Below are 9,371 nucleotides of genomic sequence, written 5' to 3'. Positions count from 1 at the left end.
GTGCAAGTTTCAAGTATGTAGAGGGGTTAGTTGGGAAGTGGCAAATTTTTAAGTCAGGGCGCGCAGTTAGCAAACATTTTGCATCCGATATGTTCTGAGCTGGGAAAAATCTGGATTTTGGTTTGGGTTGATGAAACTTTCAGCATGCCTAGGCTCAGTTTATGTCTTAATGTGGCGACAGTTTGAAGCTACCACTTCCGTTAGTGAAGAAGTTGCGAATTTTCCAATGGAAAGCGCACTTACCCTTAAACTTCCATTTTGAATCCTGTATATGATAAGCTGGGAAAAATCGAGATTCCGGTCGATTTTGACGAAAATGTTCACGTGTATTGCGCCAAGGGTGTTCTTGAGGTGCTGAAAGTGTCAATGTGCCATGCGAGTTGGTCTAGAAGTTACGAATTTTTAAACGTCGAAGCACACTTATGCAAAAACTTCCAATTTGAGTCCGGAATGCGCAAAGCTGGGAAAAATCGACATTGCGATTGATCTTGACGAAAATATTTATGTCTATTGTGCCAAGGGTCTACTTGAGGTGGTGAAAGTTTCACTGCGCTACGGGGGTTGGTCTAGAAGTAACGAATTTTTAAACGTGGGAGCGCACTTATGCGAAAACTTCCATTTTGAATCCGGAATGCGCTGAGCTGGCTAAAATCGAAATTTTGGCCGATTTTTTTGAAACTTTTCCCGTATATTGCGCCAAGCGTGTTCGAACGATTGTAAAAATTTCATGTTGCCACTCGGCTTGATTTAAAAATTGCAAATTTTCCAATGGAAAGCGCACTTACCCTTAAACTTCCATTTTGAATCCTGTATATGATAAGTTGGGAAAAATCGAGATTCCGGTCGATTTTGACAAAAGTTTTCATTTATATTGTGCCACGTGTCGTATTGAGTTGGTGAAAGTCTCAATGTTCCACGCAAATTGGTCTAAGAGTTACGAATTTTTAAACAAGTGAGCGCACTTATGCGAAAACTTCGATTTTGAATCCGGAATGCGCTAAGCTGGGCAAAATCGAAATTTCGGACAAGTTTTATGAAAGTTTTCCCGTATCTTGCGCCAAGTGTCTTCTAATGATTATGCAAGATTGAAGTTGCGACTTGGCTTGATTTAAAAATTGCGAATTTTCCAATGGGAGCGCACTTATCAGTAAACTTCAATTTTGAATCCTTTATCTGATAAGCCGGGAAAAATCGAGATTCCGGTGGATTTTGATAAAAATCTTCAAGTGTATTGCGCCAAGGGTCTCCTTGAGGAGGTGAAAGTCTCAATGCGCCACGCGAGTTGGTCTAGAAGTTACGAATTTTTATAAGTGGGAGCGCACTTTTGCGAAAACTTTCATTTTGAATCCCGAATGCGCTAAGCTGGGAAAATTCGAAATTCTGGCCGATTTTTCTGAAACTTTTCCCGTATTTTGCGGCAAGTGTCTTCTAACGACGGTGCAATTTTCAAGTTATGACTCTGCTTGATTGAAAAATTGCAAATTTTCCAATGGGAAGCGCACTTATCTTTAAACTTCCATTTTGAATCCCGTATATGATAAGCTGGGAAAAATCGAGGTTCCTGTCGATTTTGACAAAAATGTTTATGTGTATTGCGCCAAGGGCCTTCTTGAGGTGGTGAAAGTTTCAATGTGCCACGCGAGTTGGTCTAGAAGTTACGAATTTTTGAACGTGCGAGCGCACTTTTGCGAAAACTTCCATTTTGAATCCSGAATGCGCTAAGCTGGGAAAAATCGAAATTTCCGCCGATTYTCATGAAACTTTGCACAGATGTTGCGCCAAGCGTGGTCTACAGATTTTGAAAGTCTGAGGTTGATACGAAAGTTGGGTTAGAAGTTGCGAATTTTTATATGGGGGATCGCACTTATCCAAAAACTTCCATTTTGAATCCCGAATGCGCTAAGCTAGGAAAATTCGAAATTCTGGCCGATTTTTCTGAAACTTTTCCCGTATCTTGCGGCAAGTGTCTTCTAACGACGGTGCAATTTTCAAGTTATGACTCGGCTTGGTTGAAAAATTGCAAATTTTCCAATGGGAAGCGCACTTATCATTAAACTTCCATTTTGAATCCTGTATATGATAAGCTGGGAAAAATCGAGATTCCGGTGGATTTTGATAAAAATCTTCAAGTGTATTGCGCCAAGGGTCTTCTTGAGGTGGTGAAAGTCTCAATGCGCCACGCGAGTTGGTCTAGAAGTTACGAATTTTTATAAGTGGGAGCGCACTTTTGCGAAAACTTTTATTTTGAATCCCGAATGCGCTAAGCTGGGAAAATTCGAAATTTTGGCCGATTTTTATGTAACTTTTCCCCTATATTGCGCCGAGTGTCTTCTAGCGATTGTGCAAGATTGAAGTTGCCACTCGGCTTAGTTGGGAAGTAGCAAATTTTTAAGTCAGGGCGCGCAGTTAGCAAAAATTTTGCATCCGATATGTTCTGAGCTGGGAAAAATCTGGATTTTGGTTTGGGTTGATGAAACTTTCAGCATACTTAGATGCATTTTTGTCTAAATATGGCGAAAGTTTCAAGTTCCCAGTTCCGTTAGTGAAGAAGTTGCGAATTTTGAAATGGGAACGGCACTTAGGGTAAAACTTCCATTTTGAGTCCGGTATGCGATATGCTGGCAAAAATCAAGATTTTGAGGGATTTTGACCAAACCTTACGCGCATATTGAGCCAATTGCCGTATAGAGGTGGTGAAAGTCTGAAGCTGGTAGTCGATTTGGTATAGAAGTTGCAAATTTTTAAATGGGGGCGCGCATTTAGGTTAAAACTTCGATATTTAATCCGGTATCCGATAAGCACGGAAAAATCGAGATTGCGGCCGATTTTCACAAAAATTCTCAGTTATCTTGCGCCGAGTGTCGTCTTGAGATGCTGAAAGTCTCAAGGTGCCACGCAAGTTGGTCGAGAAGTTATGAATTTTTAAATGGGGGAGCGCACTTTTGCGAAAACTTCCATTTTGAATCCGGAATGCGCTAAGCTGGGAAAAATCGAAATTTCTGCCAATTTTTATGACACTTTTCGATTATATTGCGCCGAGTGTCTGCTAACGATGGTGAACGTTTGAAGTGGCCACTCGGCTGGGTTTAAAAGTTGCGAATTTTTAACCGAAAGGATGCAGTTGAGTCAAAACGCCAATTTAGAGTGCGGCGTTTCTTCAGATCTCAACCGTCTGCATTCCCGATGAGGCAATTTTGATGAAACTCTCCCCATGCGAAGACCCTTCAGCAGCCTGAAGATGGTGAAAGTTTCAAGACGCTGCGTGCGTTGGTTTGCAAGCAGCGAATTTTTAACTGAGAAGGCGCAAGCCTCGGAATTTGCTACAGCTGGATTGTATTATCATTATTATTTTTAATATCAGCATAGTTTTGGACGCCGCTGGGTTGGAAAAAGTATCAGTTTTCATGGCGAGAACGAATTCGCATTGGATTGGTCATAAGCGTCGGGACGCCGATTTTGTCGTTCTTTTGTGACGTGCGATTCTAAATTTGGACGCCGCGCGTCTTGATATTTTTAACTAGCGATGGCTAAAGTTGGCTTGAATGCTGAATGGCTCGAAGGCTTCGAGATTCCAATGTTTTTGTTCCAGTGCGTTTGCAGGGAAAAATGCACGTTTTGCTGCAACTCGCTTGTGCTCTTTTCTGAAGCGTTTTCCCAAAATTGGGCCTAAAATCCCGAATTTCCCGGAAAAGTGGCTGATACCCTCAAGTACCAATCTGCCAGTTTCCAGGCCCTGTTTATTTTCAAGTAGTTCAATTTTCAAGGACATTTTCAAAGCCGAAATATTTCAGTTTTTCCCAAACTGTGGAAATTTTCCATCTAACCTGCATCTCCATGACGTCATGGTGCTATACTTGAGGATGGTTTTTTCCGAAAAATTTATAATTTTTTGCGTGTAATGGATTGCTTTGGACCAATGGAGGCCTGCAATGTCAAAATTTCGTCAAAATTTGACAGCGAAAAATTAGGGAAAATTTCGAAAATTTTCCCCGAAAATTTCCTTGATTTTGGGAAATCGGCCATTGCTCGCTTACGATTGATCTTAGCGGAAAATCGAATATCTGCATTTTTGTGCAGCTCGACCCGGGCTATCTAGTGACGTGACTACGGTTATTCCCCATCGTCTAATTGTGGCGATATTTGCAGTTTTGTGAAAACCATATTTTAGCGATTTTCTCGAAACCGGTGCAAGCTGGAACGTTGCCAAATTTCCCATAGATAGTGCTCGACCAGGCAAAGATTTTGCCAAGAACAGCGTTTTTCGATTGAAAGCTTCGTTTTCGAGGAAAAAAATAAAATATGAAATTTCGAAAAAATCCAAAGGGTCTGACCCCCTTCAATTTTCGGCAAAAATTTTTTTTACTATTTTTTTAAAACATTCCTTGGCAGGCGGGTAGATATGGAAAAGTTACTTAACAAATCGACTTAAGTTGTTTCGAAAAAAATTTCCTCTGTGAGCTACAGGCGGAAGACGAAAAATTGTGTACAGGCCCTTACGGGGGGGAAATTTTCAAAGGTGAATAAAAGCGTCAAATAACAGTCGAATTCGTTGAAATTCACCCCAATAAGTACTGAGACAAATACGAATCGATTTTCCTCAAAATCGCGTCGGTCAAGTAAAAAGGAAAAAAGTTTCCCATTTAAGCCCATGCTAATTTAAACCATTTTTGAAAATTTTTTTTTTAGGAAAATCTTGACTAATGTTTACGTCAATGTCAATGTCTTCTATTGAACGATATTAGGCAAGCTGTCAAACAATTTGACATTATTCCAAGGTTTTCAGTTTCAAATTGGCAAATCTAAATCTCATTCCCATAAGAGCCCATGTAAACGAAATTTTCAATTTTTTATAGCTGCCAAACCAAAAGCTCCATTGGCACGTGGTTGGGTCCATTATCGATATACTATCGATATATTAGATAGGCACTCTAAAAGTTTAAATTTTCCCCAAACTGTAGGACTTTCCCATCTAACCTCCATCTCCATGACGTCATAGCGCTATACTTGAGGAAAATGTTTTTTTGACAAAATTAACAGTGTTTTGATTGTAAGAGATTGCTTTGGACCACTGGAGGCCTCCTATGTCAAAAGTTGAGCAAAGTTTGATAGGTAAAATTTAGGAAAAATTTCCCAAAAATTTTCCTTGATTTCAGAAAATTGGCAATTGTCCGCTTATTATTGATTCTAGCGAAAACATGAATACCAAGTGTTTTATGGCGCTTGAGACGGTCTATCGACTGGGCTGACCAGGTTTATTTCAGCTCGTCTCGTTGTTGAGGTATTTGCATTTTTTTAAAAACCACATTTTTGCTATTTTCCCAAAAACTGTGAAAGCTGGACAGTTGGATAAACTTCCAGTGGATAGCGCGCGACCGGCCCAAGAATTTTTAAAGAGTAACCTTTTTCGAACCGATGCTTCGTTTTCGAAACGAAAAATAAAATGTAAAATTTTCGAAAAAATCCAGAGGTCAAACCAACTTTTTCATAATAATTATGTCAAAATGGCATAAAACTAATCAATTTTTCAACAAAAATGTTGCGAAAACCCTCTAGAACGCATTTGCAGAAGAAGGAAACAAGAAACTGTCAAGAAGAGCGTTTTGACAGATTTAGTTTTTCGAAAAAATTACGAAAAGTTGAAGACTAACCTCTCGTTGACAATTCGCTCTTTGACTCAAACAGAAAAATCTGTAGAAAAAAGACGAAATCATTTTGTCAGAAATTCTTGACATTATTTTGACATTTTTGATTCGTTGCCTGGAAGTAAAAAAAAATTTTCGAAAACTATCGTTGCACTAATAATCAAAACGAAGCTGCCAAAAAAGCCAATTTTTTACATTTTCCTTAGACTCAAAATTGCTCAAGACCAATTTTTTCAAAATAAATTTTTGATCTTTGGCAGGTGTCAACTGATTCAGAGCTGCTCGCGGTCGAAACCGTCAAATCATCTGTCATTTTGATATTTTATTGCAACTGAAAAGCGTCAAAAAGAAAATCCGATCAGGTTTGAATTGACTGAAACAAAACAAAAACGTGTGATTTTGACAGATTTTTCATTAATTTGGCGCAACATTTTAACATCAAATATTATTTTGAGAGGTTTAGTTTTTCGAAAAAATTCGAGAAATTTTGTATCCAACATTCGTTAAATTGGAAAAATTACTAGAAAAAACGGCAGAAAGGCTGACTTTTGGACGCATTTAAAACGTCGATAATTTTACAGTCTCTAGCCATGTTGCCAATGTCTCCCAGATCTCCACTACTTAAATCTTTTGAAAAGCGTTTTTGCACTAAGATGTAAGGAAGAGTACGACAAAAAAAACGGCAAAAATAGCATTTTTTATGCTCCCAAAATCGTCTCAGAAGCTAAAAAAGTGTTTTACTTTAAAATGAAACAAACGGAAAAATCACAAATGTCAAAACTTTTTAGTCATTCATAACGACACTAAAAAAATGCCATTTTTTGACAAAATAATTCCGTCACAAAAATACGAAAATCCTTCTTTACCTTCCAGCAGGTATTTAGGGAAAAAAACGAGGAAAACGCTTTCAAAAATGTCATTTTGACAGGTTCAGTTTTTTGAAAAAAAAATTCACAACTCGACACCTTTTAGTTGCCAAAAATGTCAATTTTTTCCAAAACAATTGTGTCAAAATGCCATAAAACTCAAATCAATTTTTCATCAAAAATGCTGCGAAAACCTTCCAGACCGCATTTGCGGAGAAAGGAAACAAGAAACTGTCAAAAAGGGAGTTTTCGCAGGTTTCGTTTTTCGAAAAAATTACGAAAAGATGAAGAAATTTCTCAAATAGACGAAATTATTTTGTCAAAAATGTTTGACATATTTTAACATTTGCGGTTTGTGCCCCGGAAAATCAGAAAATAAAGTTGAACTAATAATCAAAACAGAGTTGCCAAAATGGCCAATTTTTGGCTAAACATATTTCTAAAGACGTCAAAATGTTGACATTTTTCTTCGGCTCAAAATTGCCCTAGAAGAATGATTTTCACAAAATACATTTCCATTGTTTGACAGGTGTCAACTGTTTCAAGGCTGTTCTCGGTGAGAAACCGTCAAATTATCTGTCATTTTGACATTTTCTGGCAACTCAGAAGCTTCAAAACGAAAATCCAATCATGTATCATTTGACTCAAACGAAACGAAAACGTGTGATTTTGACAGATTTTGGAAGAAATTTGAGAAACTGTTTAAAAGCTTAGCTGAAGCAAAAGCTGAAGCAAATAAAAAATTACTAGAAATTGTCCCTTTTAGAGGCATTTAAAACGCGAATGATTTTGCGGTCTTTCGCCACGTTGCCAATGTCTCCCGCAATTCCGCGATTTTAATCTTTTTAAAAAACTCTTTGGACCAAGGTGTGACTAGAAGTCCTAGCAAATCCCCTAAATCGCCAAAATTATGACACTTTTTGTTAATTGAAAATTGTAAAGAAAAAAGTAATCCTGTAAAAGAAATCGATAAATCTAAATAATAAATAATAATAAATGTAAATTTTAGACAAAATCATTTCGTTGAGAACGTGTGGGCAAAATCCTAAAATAAGTTCCAAAAAACGTCAAAATTCTGCCAATGCACAATTGAAAAAGTCAAAATTTTGACAATTCGAAAAATTGAAAAACGTCAATGTTGACAGTGCGCAAAACTGAAAAAGTCAAAATATTGACAATGCGAAAAATCGGAAAACGTCAAAATTTGGACAATGCGAAAAACTGAAAAATCCCAAAATTTGTACAGTTTTCGTTCTCTCAAAGGTGAGTTAAAAAAAAAACGATAATTTTCGAAAATTATTTAACTCTTTCCAACTGGCTTTGTCGCACCACACCAACTCCACCCTTAGTTTTGCATCTAAGCCCTCAAATCTTGCAAAAAAAAACCCTGTTCACTCTAGTGGGCCTACGCTGGACAGGCCGGAGAACTTGCCCAACCCTTAAGGGTGGAGGCACGCAAATTACCCCCGAACACTCACCTTATAAGCGACTGTTTTCCAGTTCAGTACAAAGCAAATCAACTCCAATTGGGCGACACTTCATCACAAAAAGACACGAAAAAAGCAACTTTTCGAGTGTTCGTGGTTCGCTTTGGCACCTAAACTGAAGGTCCGCGCGTTTGAAAGACTCTTAATTTAGACGCCGCGTCTTTGAAATCGGTTCGTTCGTTCTAGTTTTTCGAGAATGAGCGAAAATATCGCACAATCAGACCGCCAGTGCCGTAGGCGCTCACCCAGTAGGGGGGGCCAGCACATGTTGTTGTCCTCATCATCTAATTTTAGGCGCCCGGCTTTGTTTGTCCGCCGCACTCGCACGCCACTGGCCAGCAGCCTCGTGCTCAAAATCCGCGTGGGCGATTATTTTCTTTCGATTTTCCCGAAAATACCATTTCCATTTATTCCCGTGCGGTGATTTCAGGCCAGATCAGGTGGGCTGCCGTCCAGTCATAGAAAATCATAGAAAACCCCCTACGAGCCGCCACTGGCACAAACAATAAACAATCCACCATTCCATTGGTGTTTACCCGATCAAGTGCGCACTGGATGGCCAAAAATAGCGCGCTCCTTGCAAACAATCGCATTTTTTTCCGAATAGGGCCAACACAGTCAAACGCCTGTGGCAGATCGGTGAAAACCCACCCGGAAAGTGGCGTTTTTCACATTTTTCCCGGCCGAAAACTCCAATGAGGCCAGTTGGGCGGAAGTAGTGAGGCTAATTGCCGTCAGTCGTCGCCACCGCCTAAAAATAGCCGGGCCAGATGGCACCAGGCCAATGACAACACCGCTAATCGGTCCAGATTGTTTGTCGCAAAAAGCGGCAAATGTGCAAATCACTGTGACGTTTTGCCACAAAGGAGCCAGCCAACTGCTAAAACGCGTTCACTCCCTGTCAAAATTTGTCACCTGTCATTTTGGCAGTTATCGGGGTTGCAAGAAACGTCTGTCAAAGTCACACGTTGTCGTTTTGTTCCAGTCAAATCGGCTGTTTTTCAGTTTGAGTGACAATGTCAAAATGACTTTTCTGGCTCAACTTTGAGCCTTCGAAAAATGTCAAAATGTTGACATTTTTTTTTGCTCTTTTCCCAACTTTTTCGGATTTTCCTTTGCTTTTGAGTTGGAGCGATAATGTCAAACTTCTTGTCAACAGAAACAGTGACGTTTTTTTCAAAAGAAAACTACTAACTTAGTCTACCTGCCAAAATTGGTCAGGCATCATTTTGATACTATTCGAAAGCGAACTGAATGTGTCAAAATGCCGGGTCTCATCAATCTGTCAAAGTTCTAAAATCTGTCAAAAGTCACATGTTGTCCATTCGTTCCACTCGAATCCGATATTTTTCTGCGTTTTTGGGTTTGCGTAAAAA

The 9,371-nt window shown here is 39.1% G+C and overlaps 1 protein-coding gene across 1 annotated transcript in view; it reads right to left on the bottom strand.

Annotated features, from left to right (window-relative positions):
* The window catches only part of LOC125503135 (RING finger protein nhl-1-like), a gene marked incomplete at both ends in the record, with an annotated part of 25,698 nt that extends 16,830 nt beyond the window's left edge, over positions 1 to 8,868 (bottom strand). Inside the window, 1 exon segment of the mRNA XM_048663110.1 lies at positions 7,987 to 8,868.
* Positions 8,869 to 9,371: the final 503 nt, after the last annotated feature.

The sequence above is a fragment of the Dendroctonus ponderosae genome, unplaced genomic scaffold (assembly GCF_020466585.1).
Source record: "Dendroctonus ponderosae isolate FM_Combo_2020 unplaced genomic scaffold, Dpon_F_20191213v2 Dpon_F_20191213_12, whole genome shotgun sequence".
Taxonomy (NCBI): domain Eukaryota; kingdom Metazoa; phylum Arthropoda; class Insecta; order Coleoptera; family Curculionidae; genus Dendroctonus; species Dendroctonus ponderosae.
Note: the sequence above shows the minus strand (reverse complement) of the source record. Positions and strands in the feature narration are given on the sequence as shown.